General features: G+C 36.8%; 1 long non-coding RNA gene across 2 annotated transcripts in view; it reads left to right on the top strand.

Annotated features, from left to right (window-relative positions):
• Positions 1 to 15,975, top strand: part of LOC121039384 (uncharacterized) — a 162,069-nt gene that overhangs the window by 129,011 nt on the left and 17,083 nt on the right. Inside the window, exon 2 of one of the 2 annotated variants that reach the window (XR_005794732.1) lies at positions 12,670 to 12,841. This is a non-coding gene — a long non-coding RNA (uncharacterized LOC121039384). Of the gene's footprint in view, positions 1 to 12,669; positions 12,842 to 13,295; positions 13,451 to 15,975 lie in introns of those variants that run through there. The other variant, XR_005794733.1, reaches the window with a different exon arrangement.

The following is a 15,975-nucleotide window of genomic DNA, read 5'->3' as shown; positions in this document are numbered from 1 at the left end:
CCAGACTCGGGGGCTCTGCTTGGCCGGCGAGCCGCCCCTCCGCCCCGACTCCCTCCCGCCAGTCCGTGGAGCGCGCACAGCCTCGCTGCCCTTCCTACCCTCTTCCGTGGGCCTCTCGTCTGCGCTTGGCTCCGGCGACTCCGTTCTGCTAATCCTCTGGCGGTTTTCTGGGTTATTTAGGCAGGTGTAGGTGGAATCTAAGTGATCAGCAGGACGCGCGGTGAGCCCAGCGTCCTCCTATGCCGCCATCTTCCGGTACACCTATATTTTAAAACCTTGTTAGCTGCATCCTGAAGATTTGGGAAGACTGTGTATTCCTTTTCATTTGTCTCCATGTATATATATTTTTTAATTTCCTCGTTGATTTTTTCATTAACCCATTGGTTGTACAGTGGCATGCTATTTAGCCTCCATGTATTTGTGCTGTTTTTTTTCTCATATTTGATTTCTGGTTTCTTACTCTTGTGACTGAAAATTATTTCAGTCGTCTTAAATTTATTGAGACTTGTTTTGTGTCTTAACATGTTATCTGTTTTGAAAAATGTTCCATGTGTTGTTGAAAAGAATGGGTATTCTGCTATTTTGGGAGGGAATGTTATATATATATGTATATATATATGTGTGTGTGTGTGCGTGTGTGTTAAGTCCATCTAGTCTAATGTATCATTCAAAGCCACTGTTTACCTATTGATTTTCTGTCTGGATCTACCCATTCATGTAAGTGAGGTGTTAAGTTCCACTAATATTATTGTTTTGTTGTCAGTTATGTCTGTTATAGTTGCTTTGCATATTTAGGTGTGTCTCTCTTGAATGCACAGATATTTAAAATTGTTATGTCCTCTTGTTGAATTGATCTCTTTATCATTATATAATGCCCTTCTCTGTTTCTTATTACGTTCTTTGTTTCAAAGTCTATTTTGATGTACGTATTGCTATCCAGCTTTTTTTTTTTTTTCACTTTTATTTGCATGGAATATCTTTTTCCTCCCTTTACTTTCAGACTATTGGCCTTTAGGTCTCAAGTAAGTTTCCCACGGGCAACATTTAGAAGGGTCTTTCCTTTTTTTTAATACATCTGGTCACCCTATGTCTTTTGATCAGAGTATTTAGTCCATTACATTTAAAGTAATTACTGATACTGTTGAAGGAGTGTTTTTTGCCATTTTGTTAATTGTTTTCTGGTTGCTTTTGTTCTTCTCCGTTCTTCTTTTGTTCTCTTCACTTGAGGTTTGATAGCTTTCTCTGTGTTATGCTTGAATTCCTTTCTCTTTATATTTTGTGTATCTATTGTAAGTTTTTTACTTTTGGTTATCATATGGATCATATATAACATCCTGTGTATATAGGAGTCTGTGTCAAGTTAATGGTTGAATTTGAGCATGTTCTAGAAGTATTAATTTTTTACTCCCCCCTCTACATTTTATGTATATTATGGCATATTTTACCTCTTTATTTTGTGTACTGTTAACTAATTTCTGTGGATATAACCAATTTTACTACTTTTGTGTTGTAACCACCACACTGGCTTTATAGCTATTAATCTACACATTTACTGTATGTTTTCTTTTACCAGTGGAATCTTTTTCTTTAGTAATTTTCTTCAGTTTATGATCTTTTCTTTTCAATTTAAGAAGTTCCCTTACCATTTCCTATAAGGCTGGTTTATTGATGATCAATTCCTTCAACATCTGTTTGTCTAGGAATCTTTCTCCTTCAATTCTGAATAACATTGCTAGCTAAAGTATTCTTGGTTGTAGTTTTTTGTGGGTTTTTGGTTTATTTTTGTGTATTTTCTGGGTTTTAGGCTTTTGGGTTTTTTGGTTTTATTTTCCCTTTCAGCACATTGAATATATAATGCCATTGAATATAATGCTTTCTCTGTGGCAGAAAAGTTTCTGCTGAAGAAACAGCTAAGAGCCTTATGGAGTTCCCCTTGCATGTAATTGTTTTCTTTTCTCTTGCTGCTCTTAAAATTCCCTCTTTATTTTTCATTTTTTCTACTTTCATTAATATGTGTCTTGGTATGGACCTCCTTAGGTTTATCTTGTTTGGAGCTTTCTATTTATTCAAATATGTTTTATGCCCTCTTGTAGTGAATATATTATTATTCTTGATGATGTCATTGACATCCCTTAGCCTATTCTCATTTTTATCATTCTGTTTTCTTTTTCCTATTCAGCTTGGTTGCTTACTATTACACTATCTTCCAGATCACTGATCTATTCTTCTGTATCTTCTAATCTCCTGTTGATTCCACCCAGTATATTTTTCATTTCAATTATTGTATTCTTCAGCTCTGACTGGTTCTTTTTTATATTTTCTATTTCTTTGTTGAAGTTCTTACTATGTTAATTCACTCTTAAAGTTGAATGAGTATCTTTATGACCATTGCTTTAAACTCATGAGGCACCTGGGTGGTTCAGCCAGTTGGGCATTTGACTTTTGCTCAGGTCATGATCTCATGGCTCATGGGTTCAAGCCCTGTGTCGGGCTCTGAGCTGACAGCTTGGAGCCTAGAGCCTACTTCAGATTCTGTGCCTCCTTCTCTCTCTGTCAAAAATAAACAAACATTTAAGAAATTAAAAAAAAAAAAACCTCTATCAGGCATATTGCTTATATCTGCTTTGTTTAGTTCCTTTTCTGTGATTGTTGTCTTGTTCATTTATCTGGGACATGTTCCTCTGTCTCATTTTGTCTCACTCTCTAGATTTGTTTCTGTATATTAGATAGGTCACCTACATTGCCTGGTCTTGAAAGTAGTGGTGTTGTAGAGGTCCTGTTGCAGCCTGTAGAGCAATACTCCCTGATAACCAGCGGTATCCTTGGTGTGGGCTCTGTGTACCCTCTCGCTATGGCTAAGCCATGCTTGCTATGGGCACACTGGTAGATGGGCCTGGCCCTCAGCTCAGCTGGCTGCAAGACCCACTTTGCCCACATTCGGTGGGCTTTGGTCCCTGTGTGGCAAAAGAACTAGGTGGGCTCAACACTCAGTGAGCTATCTGCATTTAGCCTTTTTGATAGCTTCAGGCTCATTGAAGGGCAGGGCATGCTCCCTATGCAGGCAGCTAAGAGATCTGGCTGTAGGAACTGTGAGTATAATGATATGTGGTGTTATCTATCCCCCAACACATAAAGGGTAGGTTTCACTTTGGAGGGGTGCTGGTTTCAGCAGGGGTTGCTTTCCAGGTGTGGCAGGGAAGGAGCTGCTTTGAAGGGGGTACCTGCTGCAGCAAGCAGATTAGGTGAGACATTTCTGTGGGGAAACACTGACTCCCACAAGCACACAGCTATCTAGGCTCATGGAGGGGAAGGAAAATTGTCTGCCAGAGCTTATGTTCCTGGAGAAATCTCTTATGGATCCCTGCCCCTCAGACACATGTCTTAAAATTAGTAAATCTCTGCCAATCATACCTCAGGAGCTTTTCAAACTGCTGCTTCTATGCTATCTCTGAGGCTGAGTTATTTAGCATGCTAGCCCTTTAATGGTGGGTACTTGGTTTTTTGTCTTTCCAGTGCAGGTCCCCAGGGCTGAGGGTGCCTGGTGTGGTGTCTATCTTCTTAATTCTCTGTGCCCGTGAGGTTCCTAGTGGGTAGTTGTACTTGGGGGGGGGGGGCCCCGCCGGTTGGTGCCTGACAGTGTCTCTATGCCTCCTGTCATTTTTTAAAAAAATGTTTATTATTTTTTTAGAGAGAGAGTATGGGGAGGGAGGGGTAGAGGGAGAGGGAAAGAGAATCCCAAGTAGGCTCTCTCTGTCAGCACAGAGCCCAATCCAGGGCTCCATCTCACAAACCATGAGGTGAAATCAAGATTCAGACACTTAACAGACCGAAACACCCAGATGCCCCACTTTCTGCCATTTTTTATGTGTCCTTCTCTTGACTAGCTGTGGAAGATTTATTCTGACTCCTGAGGTCTTTTTCATAGTTGTAACACATGCAATTATTGCTTTGGTGTATCCATGGGATGAGGTGAGCTTAGGAACCTCCTCCACATTCCCCAAACTCTAAACTTACTTTCTTATAAAATACTGCTGATGGATTTTCGCTGTCTTCAGGATAAAGTCAAGGCTTTCCAGGTGTGTGAGACTCTAGTTACAAGTTGTCTTCCCCTTGTCATCCATACTCCCTCTACCTTCCCATGACTACAACAGTAAGGGCTGCCACTGTAGAGAAAGTGGTAGGGGCAAGCAGTATGCTCTAACCTTTTCTGTACTCCTGATTAAACTCTCAAATAGCCTCATGGAGGAGACACTTAGAGCAGGGCATAGAACCAAGCCTTCTGACTCTGAAGGCCTTACTCTTTACCACTGCACCACTCTGTCTCTTTTAGGGCATATGGTTTCTCCCCGATTTTTCCAAGTACCCCACACATCACCATCTCTGTGGCTTGGCGCTTGTCCAAGTTCTTATCTGGAATTCTTTCCCCCTTTCAACCTGTTAAAATCCCACCCATATTTCAAACCTGTATTATTGTTATATTCACTTAAGAAACAGGGTTTCTTTTTTTTTTTTTTTTTTTCAACGTTTATTTATTTTTGGGACAGAGAGAGACAGAGCATGAACGGGGGAGGGGCAGAGAGAGAGGGAGACACAGAATGGGAAACAGGCTCCAGGCTCCGAGCCATCAGCCCAGAGCCTGACGCGGGGCTTGAACTCACGGACCGCGAGATCGTGACCTGGCTGAAGTCGGACGCTTAACCGACTGCGCCACCCAGGCGCCCCCAGGGTTTCTTTTTTAACCTTAACATTTATTGTGAAATATATCAATACAACAGTTGTATTTGTTTGAGACATTTTTATTAAAAACAAATTTTGTTAAGGCCCTCTGAGTTTATTCTCCTCTTCTATCCCAGAAAATATCCTGAAATTTGTTTTTATTATTGCCATGCGTGTATATTATTGCCAGGCTGCAATAAATATTCTTATACAGGTACCCATGTATACATGTGTGAGTGTTTCTAACCTACAATCTAGTCACAGAGGAATCACTTTGTTGTAGGGTATGCACTACTGTTAACCTCTAGCTCTTGCTAAGTCCAAAGTGGTTGTACATATTTATACTCCCACCAGCAAAGGATAAGAGTTTCCATCCCTCATATCCTTGCCAACACTTGGTATTTTCAACCTTTCAGTATTTGCCAATTTGTTGAAGTAACATGGCATATTTTCATTGTGTTGTTTCCCCCTCATAATTAATGAATTTGATCTGTTTTTTGTGCATTTATAAGATCTGGGTTTTTCCTCTTTTCAGGAATTTTCAATCCCCTTTTCCAGTTTTCTTTTGGTCGTTTATAAAATTTTACTCATAGCTATTACATATGCACACTAAATACTAATTCTTGGCTACATATATTATAAATAGCTTCTCCAAGTCTGTGGTTTATCTTCCCCTTTGTTTAGAGGTCTTGGACACATAAAAGATTTAAATTTTAATGCAGTCAAATCTATTTTTTAAATGTTCTGTTTATCAAAAAATTATTCTTGGGGGTACCTGGGTGTCTCAGTTGGTTGAGTGTCTGACTTTTTAAAAAAAATTTGGGTTTTTTTAAGTTGTTTTTTTTTATTTTGAGAGGGAGAGCAGGGGAGGGGTAGAAAGAGAGGGAGAGAGAGAATCCCAAGCAGGCTCTGCACTGCCAGCTCAGAGCCCTATAAGGGGCTCAATGCGGGGCTCAAGGTGCCTCGAGTGTCTGACTTGGCTCAGATCATGATCTCACTTTGTGGGATTGAGCCCCATGTGGGGCTGCATACTGACAGCATGGAACCTGCTGGGGATTCTCTCTCTCCCACTCTCTCAAAATAGATAATAAAAATAAAAAAAATTATTCTTCTGTGCACAGTGTATTTTATGTTATGCATTCAAGGTTTGGCTCTTCATAATTATGTATTTAGTCCACTTGGAAGTCATTGTACACAGTGCTAGAATAGAAATCTCATTTATCTACAGTTTACTTCTTTCCAAGACCACTTGTTGAATAATATATTCTCTTTCTACTGGTTTTTATGCAACCTATATATAATTTTTTATATATAGTGGATCTGTTTCTGTGTTTTTTCTGATAAAGTCATCTATTTATCTTGCATCAAAGTCACATTGTCTTACTGACTAAATTATGTCAGCAAGACTTATCATGCTTGCCCTGACCTTTACATCTGTTCGTTCTTACAGTTAGTTTCAAACAAATTAATCGTCTTGTATACTTTTACTGAATTTTTAATGTTCCAATTTCATTTTCAGAACAATCACTGGACTTTTAATATTGTCTCTCTACCCATGAATATGATTTATCTTTGAATTTAATGTGACTTATTTTTATCTATTTCAGTAGTTTTATACTTTCTTTACAAAGACCTTTCATATTTTTTATCCATTCATCAGTTGATAGACCTTTAGGCTCTTTCCATAATTTGGCTATTGTTGAAAGCACTGCTATGAACATTGGGGGGAAAGTGCCCCTATGCGTCAGCACTCCTGTATCCCTTGAGTAAATTCCTAGCAGTGCTATTGCTCAGTCATAGGGAAGTTCTATTTTTAATTTTTTGAGGAAACTCCACACTGTTTTCCAGAGCAGCTGCACCAGTTTGCATTCCCACAAGAAACCAATTTGACAATAAATTATATTTTTTAAAAAAGACAAAACATGATAATCATCAACAACAACAAAAAAAGACCAGACCTTGCATAGTTTTTAGATCAACTCCTAGGTCTTTTTAGAATCATTATGGTTATTTTATGAATTTATAATTTTATAAATATGGTATAAATTTATATTTTATAAATTATATTTTTGAATTATTTATTCTTGTGTGTTTAAGAATCCAATTAAAATTGACCCTTGATCAACATGGGGATTAGAGCTGCCAGTTCCCCCAAAGTTGAAAATCTTTGTATAACTTCTAACTCCTCCAAAACTTAGCTACTAATAGTCTACTATGGACTGGAAGTCTTACTAATAACATAATCAACTGGCATATTTTGTGTGTTGTATGTATCCTATATTTTTACAGTAAACTAGAGAAAAGAAAATGTTGTTAAAGTCATAACAAAGAGACTGTTAGCACTGTAGCACTGTTTTGTTTTTATAAAAAAAAATTCCATATGTAAGTGGACCCATACAGTTCAAATCTGAGTTAAGGGTCAACTATAATTTCATATAATTGTGTTTATCAAACTTCCTAAACTCTGTTCTAAATTTTTTTTTCGTAGGATTTCTTGGATATTTTATAGGTAGAATTATATCACCAATAATAGCAATTGCTTTGTTTTTACTTTCTAATTGCTACAGTTTTCATTCCTTGTTCTTCTCTCTGAGATGGCTAGGACTTCCAATGTACTTAATCTGAAGCAGTACGAGAAATTGTCCTTAACTGTTTCTGATTTAAAGGAATCTATTCTGTCATTTTATAATTATATAAGCTTTAGAGTTTGAAACATACTCCTTATCAAGTTAAGAAAATTTCACGCAATTTTGACTTTGTTAAAACTTTTCATCATAAATGAATTTTGGATTTTATTAAAGTCTTTTTTTTGCATCTGTTATACTCTACATAATTTAATATGCTAATAAGATGAATCACATTGGATATTCAGAAAACAAAACATGGTCAAGATTCTTTTATTAACATTGCTAAATTTACTTTGGTAATACTTTAGCAATTTTGTTCTGACCTATAATTGGTCTGTATAGTTTATTTTTTTTTTTATTTTTTTTTATTTTTAATTTTTTTTTCCAACGTTTATTTATTTTTGGGACAGAGAGAGACAGAGCATGAACGGGGGACGGGCAGAGAGAGAGGGAGACACAGAACAGGCTCCAGGCTCTGATCGGCCCAGAGCCTGACGCGGGGCTCGAACTCACGGACCGCGAGATCGTGACCTGGCTGAAGTCGGACGCTTAACCGACTGCGCCACCCAGGCGCCCCTGTATAGTTTATTTTTATTATGATGCCCTTGATTGATCTTCATATAAGATATAATGTAAGACCAACTGCATTTATCAATCAGAATAATCTAAGCTGAAAAAAAATCAGTGGTTAAATGCAACTTTTTTTCTCCTACACCATGCACAACTATCTTAGCAGGGGCCAGTTCTTCTTCTAAGTCATACCAGAACCCAAACTGGCAGGTACTTTGCCTCCACCAGTGATCTGTGAGCATTCCAGTAGATGAAGAAAACACAATGAATTACACATTTTCACCTAAAAGAGGAACCTGTTAATTTCACACTTATTCCACTGGCCAAAATAAGTCACAATGCCATGCCTGTCTGGGTAAGTGCAACCCCCATGTTCCCAGAAGGAAGAGAATCAAAATATTAATGACTATATTGCTTCACAAATAAGTTAGGAGTGTTTCTTCTATGTTATCTGGGGAAAAAACTGTATAATTTGAGATTGAGATTGAATCTTCAGGAAAACTCCTGGAAACACATGCAGATCTGATGCATTTTGAAAGGAATGTGGTTGGAAAATTTTAACCATTCATTTTTGTTAATTAACAGAGGCCTATTGGAGTTTTCTGTTTTTCATTATGTCTACTTGAGCTTAGAATTTTCTATGACATTGCCCATTACATCCAAATTTCCAAATCATTGCCCTCAACTGTTCATGCCATTTCTAATGATTTTTAGAAATATCTAACAGTCTTCACTTTTTTTCATGATAATCTTAACAGAATTTTAACAATTTTATTAGTCTTGTAAGAAGCTAGGTTTTGGATTTTTTGATATGCTTTACTATTTCTTTTATGTCATTAATTCTTTACTTTTTAATTTTTAGCTTTTTAATCTTTGGTTTTTCTTTTATATGAAAGCTTTTATTGATTCTTAGAATGTTTTACTATAATTTGGTTTGATACTTTATATATATATACATATATTTACATATATATATATTTTATAAATAGTATATGTAGTCATATACATTTTGATATTTTCATTTTGACCTAAATATTTTCCAAATTCTATAATGATTCCTTCTTTAATCAACACATTATTTAGCAATATGTATTTTTGGGAAAAAATTGTACTGGGGATAGTTTTTAATTATCTACTTCCTTTTCTGTTTTAAATTGATGTACAGTAGGGGCACCTGGGTGGCTCAGTCAGTTGAGCATCTGACTTTGGCTTGGGTCATGATCTCTCAGTTGACAAGTTCAAGCCCCGCGTAGGGCTCTGTGCTGACAGCTCAGAGCCTGGAGCCTGCTTCTGATTCTCCCTCTCTCCCACTCATGCTCTGTGTCTCAAAAAAAGATAAACATTAAAAAAAATTTAATTGATGTACAGTTGACATGATACTATATTAGTTTCTGGTATGCCACACAATGATTCATCAATTATCATGACAAGCATATCATAATGTATACAAATATCGTCACCATCTGTCACCAAAGTTACTAGAATATTGTTGACTATATTCCCTATGCTGTACTTTTCATTCCCATAACTTCTTTTATTTTTTAAAAAATTTTTTTTTCAACGTTTATTTATTTTTGGGACAGAGAGAGACAGAGCATGAACGGGGGAGGGTCAGAGAGAGAGGGAGACACAGAATCGGAAACAGGCTCCAGGCTCTGAGCCATCAGCCCAGAGCCTGACGCGGGGCTCGAACTCACGGACCGCGAGATCATGACCTGGCTGAAGTCGGACGCTTAACCGACTGTGCCACCCAGGCGCCCCTCCCATAACTTCTTTTATAATGGGATGTTTGTACCTCTTAATCACCTTCACCTATTTTGCCTACCACTCTACTTTCCTCCCCTCTGACAACTACAAGTTTGTTTTCTATATTTAGGAGTCATTTTTTTTGTTGATGTTTTGTTTGCTCATTTCTGTTTTTTAAATATATTTCACACATATATTTGTCTTTCTCTGACTTATTTCACTTAGAATAATATCCTCTAAGTCCATACATGTTGTTTCAAATGGCATGGATAAAGAATATGTAGTATATATATATATATACAATGGGATACTCACCATAAAAGTGACTCTTAATGTAATTATAATGTCATAAAACATGGTCTGTAAAATTCTGATTTTGGGTTTTAAGTTATATTTTGTACCTGAAAATATGATCAATATTCATAAATGAATCATGCATAATTTGAAAGGAATATATATTTTTTAAATGTATATATTTGTTTTGGGAGACAGAGAGTATGAGCAGGGGAGAAGCAGATAGAGAGGGATAGACTGTCAGTGAAGAGCCTGACATGGGACTCAAACTCATGAACCGTGAGATCATGACCTGCGCTGAAATCAAGAGTTGGACACTTAACCAAGTCACCCAGGCACGAATATCCATTAGATCAAGCTATTGATTATGTTATTCAAATTTTCTATAACCTTGGTATTTCTTTTTGTTTGCTTTAATTTACTGAGAAGTACCATTCTTTAGTAGCTAGTAATGCAAACTGGCTGGATTCCAAAGCTGTCTCTACTATTTACAAGCTGAGATCTTGGGCAATTTCTTTAACCCCTACATGCTTCAAATTCCTGATCTACAAAGTTAATTGAATAACAGTTGGCATATAAAGTAGTTGATATATAATTAAAAATTATGTCAGCCCTAGAAAGTTATTACAGATTAAATGTCTCACTAAATCAAGATTCAGAGTTTCTTAGTTCTCCTGAAGACTCTTAAGAACATATCTGATCTCCCATGTTTTAGTGCCTCTCTCATTTTCTTTCATTTCTCACAGTTGTTTTCTCATTATATCTGTTAAATTCTTTTCATGCAATGGTATATAATTTATCTGTCTCAAGGAATGGCACTACCATAACTCAGGATATCAGGATGTTGTCCCTGTCACCTGTTTCTCCCTCACTTCGTATGTCTAATAAATAACCAGATCCTGCATTACTTTCCCATCTCTTAAATCCATAGAGTTTGTTTTCAGTTCCAATATTACTTCCCTAATCCAGATCACCTTCATTTTTCCAAAAGAATTGTACTTAGGATACTTGTTTCTCCCACCTATCCAACAAATATTTATTAAATATATACTGTGGGACAAGCACTTTTCAGGGTGCACTGGATACAAAGATGAATGAAAAAGAGATGTGTCTCTGCCCTGATAGAATTTATAATATAGTGTGGGAAATAGACATCAATCAAACACTTTCACAGACTAATGGAAAACTGTCTAAATAACAAGAGCATTGAAGGAGAAGTTTCATAGTGCTGTGATTGAGGCCCTTTGAAAAGTTTTTTCTTTCTTCCTCTAGACTGGAAGTCAAGGAAAATGTCTGTGAGAAATGAAAAGGGTGTTAAAAAGGGATGCTTGAATTTATGAGTCATTAACTTTATAATGTAGCTCCAGTGGTTTTCCAGGTTTACATTATATTCCATAATAAGCTTTGTTTTTTATATTAAAAAAAACACAATAAATGAGATATCTGAAATAGCCTTGGATACACCACTTTGTTTCACTTGAGGTGTGTTGAGGTGACAACAGCCCTGTGGCCTACCTGTTATTTCAGTCATGATTCTACATGGTAATGCCCATTTATATGTTGATCTCTTCCAATAGGCTGGAACCCTCTGGAAGACAGAGGTATGCCTTAACTACTGTGCTTCAGACACCAAAACCCTGCTAAGCACTTGGTGGGCCCTACATAAATGTGTTTGAATAAGCTCAAAATAACAGACATTTGGACTCCTTTCTAAATAGCTCATTGCATGTGAATGTCCTCAGAATGCTGAAGGGGACTTGGATCCCCCACCAAAGATATGTTTTTAAGTAGAGAGGTTTTTTTAACCTTCAGCATTGTTTAATTTCATTCATGAATGAACAAGAGAACGATAAACTTCAGACCTCACTTACTCCCCCTCCAAAGTGTACCTGGTTATCCATTTGTCCAAATGATTCTTTAATGTGAAACCCTCCATGTGACTTCCAAACAGTGCCAATTATTTTCTGAACAGCAACGAGTCAATGAGCCAAATTATGTGTGTTTTCTTATCATACTCTAATTAAAATTCTTCCCAGTAGGTAAAGTTTCTTAGTGCAACATTAAAATATTACTCTATAATTCAAGGTCATGTTTGCACTGAACAAATTAGCTTAATTCAAGTGTCACATTGATTAGGAATATTGAGTCTATGCACAAATTCTTTTAGTGCTTGGAATGCTCATGGAATGGCTGAGTAATCTTTGGATATTGGCGTTAAAAAAAAACCTCTGTAGAGGAAGAAAGATGTTGCTTACCTTTCCTTGGGTTACAGAGTGAAATCCAGAGCATGTCTTTTTTTTTTTTTTTTATAGCCATCAATGAGGATTTGAAACATGCAGTACTTCTTACTGAAAATAGGTAAATAGGAAGACGCTCCAGGCATTCTAGAGAGTGAAGTTGCTTAGCATTTAAAATATTATAGGACTAAACAAACTGGTTGCAGACATTAATCTAATATGTAAAGGATAATCTTCATTAGACATATAGTTTGGATATGTGTCCCTTATTTTGTAGTAGTTTATCCTTAAAATGGAGTGTTCAACTCTGTTACGTCATAAGAAAATATATGCAAGTCCCATATATTAATGATTGGGAATATTAATTTATAATTTTTAAGACAACCAATCTCTGGAAAAATAAAAGTCAGAAAACAAGGGTTCGTTTGGCTTCATCCTTCATTGAGGTCATAGAATGTTGCCTCTGCTTCTTTGCCTAGGTCCATCACTCCCTCAGATCCCTCTAAGACATCTGCAAAAAGGAACAATGATTCTTTTAAAAGCCAGCCAGTCTTCCCGCTGAGCATGCAAGTTCTGCCACTTATGGCTGGAGGTTACTTCCTGTGTGCCATCCTTACCCAACTGAAGGTGTCTGACTGATGCTCTGTGTTGGTAAGTACTGCCACTTATTTTTGACGTCCATTGTAAGGAGTGTATAAGTGCCAAATATTTGCATAACTGTTCAGACCTATAAATAAATGTAGCTTTGTGATTATATCCCACTCAGCCTTGTTGCTCAGGTTGTTGGTTTACTTTTTTAAAGTTGTCCATCAAGTCTCCAGAGAAAGACCCAGTAAGTTACAAGTACACTCATTCTTTGCTCCCTGTCTACAATGCTGATACCCATGTCTTAAAGTTAGGATTGATTCCAGAAATTGAAAGTATTTCTAGCATCCTGCTGTTTGGGGTGGGTGAGTGTTTTAGGCTCCATGAGAAAAGATAAGGTTGGTCTAATTTAAAATCAGCCTGAGTTGTTGCATTAGATTCACAATAGGTTTGGCTATATCAGAGTCTCACAACCAATGTTTCAACTATTTAATTTTATGTTTTATTTCCTCCAGGCCAAAAGGTACCCTCAGAGAAAAAGAAAGAGGGATTCACATGATAGTAGGTCTGTCCAGAAGTTTCTAGGGCAGCTTAGCCACATTTCGTGAAGTTTTCTTGGGCACTACTGAACCAAGGAATAAAAGTTCACCGGTGCAGAAGAACACACATATTTTGGTAACATTTTTAGAAGCTACTGGGGAAATGCTTGGATATAGGCTATTTAAACAAATTGTAGAATTAAGCTTATTGAATCTTACTGAATTCTTTCCCAAGTATGAGCTTCTGCAATATCAGTTGTCCTAGAACTTACCTGACATGAAATGCAATCAAGAAGACAAGAAGACTATGACCTCAAGCAATTTAAAATAGCTTTCAAATACAATTCCACAAGAAATCAGAAAAAAAAAAAAATACAAGTCTGTCCAGACATGGTTAAATTGTTTCTAAAAAGAATTTTTTTTTTCTTTATGTTTTGCATACATTGGAAAGGGGAAGCAAAAAGTATGCATGGTATTTAGTCAGGGAAATAGAGGCTAATCCATGATCTTCTCAAGCCTTCTAGGATGACCTCTGCATATGTTAGCACATAGCCTTAGGTTTCTTGCCTTTGTAGATTCTTGAGACCACAGAGCTGCATCCCTGGGTTGTCTTTATCACAGAGTTCCTGGTGAGTCTACAATGTAGGATACACCTTGGCCGTGGGCTACCACAAGCAGCCATCCTGAATGGATATTTACATGGCTGGATTTGTAGAACTCCCATAAGAAAATAACATTCATTTTGTGTACTGATCTGGAATTTAAAGCAGTATTCATCTCCTAAGAATAAGAGAAGAAGGAATTTTGATTTAATGCTCCAACTCAGAAAAGCTTAGAAGTAAACATTTCAACATTGTCACAGACTTGAATTTGGTAAGAAGAATTAATGTAAGAGAAAAATTCAACATCACGATGAGCAAGCAGCACTGAAACAAATTAATCCAAAGAAATGCATGAGACATAAAGAACTGCAGCATACAAAATGCAGTATTTTGCTGGATGAATTACTTTATGACATTCATGAAATAGAAATGAAGTAATAAAAATGTTTCCTCAAAATATTTTGATTTTGAGGCTTCTTCACTCAAATTTTGGCTAAAAATCTATATTTACCTCAATTTACTGATATCTACAAACTCAAGCTCAATCTGCTATAACATACCTTTATGTCTTCTGGAACTCCTAACATGTATAAACTCTGAATCAGGTCCTATAGGATATATGACATATTGAGTAATAATACTAATAACTGAGTATTGAGTATTGAGTAATAATACTAATAATACTGAGAACTTTCCAGGTGCTAACACTGTTTTAAGCACCTGACATGTAATAACTCAATCTTCATAACAATTCTATTAGATGGTCACTATTATCATTTGTTAAAGAAGATGCCAAAGTAAGCATTGCTGAGAGAATCATTCAAAATAGGGCCAGGAAGATACTGAGGAAGCAGGACCTATGCACATCTCCTGTTTGAATTTTAAGAACACCATGAACTCTTGACTTTTGTCAATTTCAACTTGTCAGTTGCACCTGGACCAGCTCCTCCAACACATCTTTCCTCTTTGGACTGGAATAGAGATATAATGGAGCAACTTCTAGCTAAACAGCCAATACTGTGTCAGTCAATTTAACTCTGGCAGTAGGAACCATAATTCTTTCAAAACAATTTATGTAACCTTTTGAGTGTTGCCTTTACAAGTCTGCACTCCCTGTTTGCAATTCAGAGCACATTTTTGATTTCAATGGACTTTATAGACTGCTTCTTCTGGGTTGCAATTCCTAAGACCTTAAAGAAATATTTTTGGTTGCTTTCCTGCCTCTTGATCTTCTTGGGCAACATTACATGGCCTAATCTGCAGGATGTAAAGTGCCTGACCGCCATCTGTAGCACTGTTGCCATTTGGGTAAGGTCAGAACAATGGCCCATTGCGCTCTGTGCACTCAGGCAGTTAACTCCAAATTTTTGAAAGCTAATCTGAACCTTTCCAAGTGAAGGTTCTCAACCTTAGTTGAAGCTTCTCAACCCTTTCTCTACCTCCACCTCCTCCACCTGTGTAACCTAGTTTAGCTGAACTTCCATTCAATATTGACAACTCAGAGGTTTCTCTAGACCCCTAGTCATCCAGGTTCCTTTTAAAGTTAAATGTAATGAAGGATGCTGAAAGGACTTCATCAGTTACCTGTACTTCTTGGACTAAGGCAGAATTAGAAGCCATTACTAAGGACTTCTCTGTGGCCTTGAGGACCCTTTAGGATTTGCTAAAGAAATTATACTCTGACCTATGAACCTGGGTATTCTGACCTTTATCAATTTATCCATATACTTGGACATGCAAGGGAATAGATGGAAAAAGTAAGGTAGACAAAGCCTTTTGAAGACTTTTCTAAGCAAGAAGCTACAGATAAAACAGGAGCTTTTAAGCTAGCTAAAGATTTATGTAAAACTATCCTAAGATTTTTTTCCCAAAGACTGCATATTGGTGAAAAATTTAACAATGTACTCAATGGCCAAATGAATTTTATTATTATTATTATGACAAATGGGAAAATACTTTTAAAGAATACTCTTGAGATTCATCAGGCACATCAGGGACATGCAAATCAAAACCACAATGAGATATCACCTCACACCTGTCAGAAAGGCTAAATCAATAA

This window comes from Herpailurus yagouaroundi, unplaced genomic scaffold, assembly GCF_014898765.1.
Source record: "Herpailurus yagouaroundi ecotype Mexico unplaced genomic scaffold, PumYag 180, whole genome shotgun sequence".
NCBI classification, from domain to species: Eukaryota; Metazoa; Chordata; class Mammalia; order Carnivora; family Felidae; genus Herpailurus; species Herpailurus yagouaroundi.
This window is presented reverse-complemented; position numbering and strand designations above follow the sequence as displayed.